This window comes from Rhincodon typus, chromosome 26 (assembly GCF_021869965.1).
Source record: "Rhincodon typus isolate 14 chromosome 26, sRhiTyp1.1, whole genome shotgun sequence".
NCBI classification, from domain to species: domain Eukaryota; kingdom Metazoa; phylum Chordata; class Chondrichthyes; order Orectolobiformes; family Rhincodontidae; genus Rhincodon; species Rhincodon typus.
The window spans coordinates 18,622,372-18,623,062 of NC_063357.1; positions in this window are offsets into that span (position 1 = coordinate 18,622,372).

Sequence of the window (691 nt, forward strand, 5' to 3'; positions counted from 1 at the left end):
CTGATTTTATATCTTCCTATTTTCAGTATTCAAGATGCTCAGGCCTGACATAGCATCTTTGCCTTCTTTCCTGAATGAGATCAGCTGACAGTAGAGGCTAAGAACCATACCTGGACACCACCCCATTGCTGAATCCAAACTACTTGTTGCATTTTTCACCTGAGTAGTTGAGGAACACTGCTGACAATAAATTTAACTACATTTAATGTAAACTGTAATTTCAACTGAAGTCTGAATTTATAAAGAAATAAAAGTCTGTGAATTTATTTGCTTTTACATTTATAAGTCTCCCAGACATATTTGAGCGTTTCACACGCAATAGTCTTCTGTGAAGAGAGGGCAATGTTGTGTGGGCAAAAATAGCAGTCATGTTTCACACAGAGCAGTGCATTGAATCAATCATGTATGTTTTTTGGGCAGTATTGGTTAAGGGATGAATGTTTGCTAGAAAAGTCAGGGAAGCTCCTGCTCACCTTTGATTTCCATGAGATTTTTGCAGTCACCTGAACCAACATAACTTGCTGTTGGTCCGTTGGTTTAACATCTCTCCAAAGGTTCACACCTCTGTTATCTGCACTAGAGCTGATTAAGGTGTTATACAATTTCTTTATCCTGTAGGTGTTGGTTCAGGTAGCAAGACAGTTGATGGATACAACACAGTTTTGGGAGTAAACCACTTGGGTCACTTCCT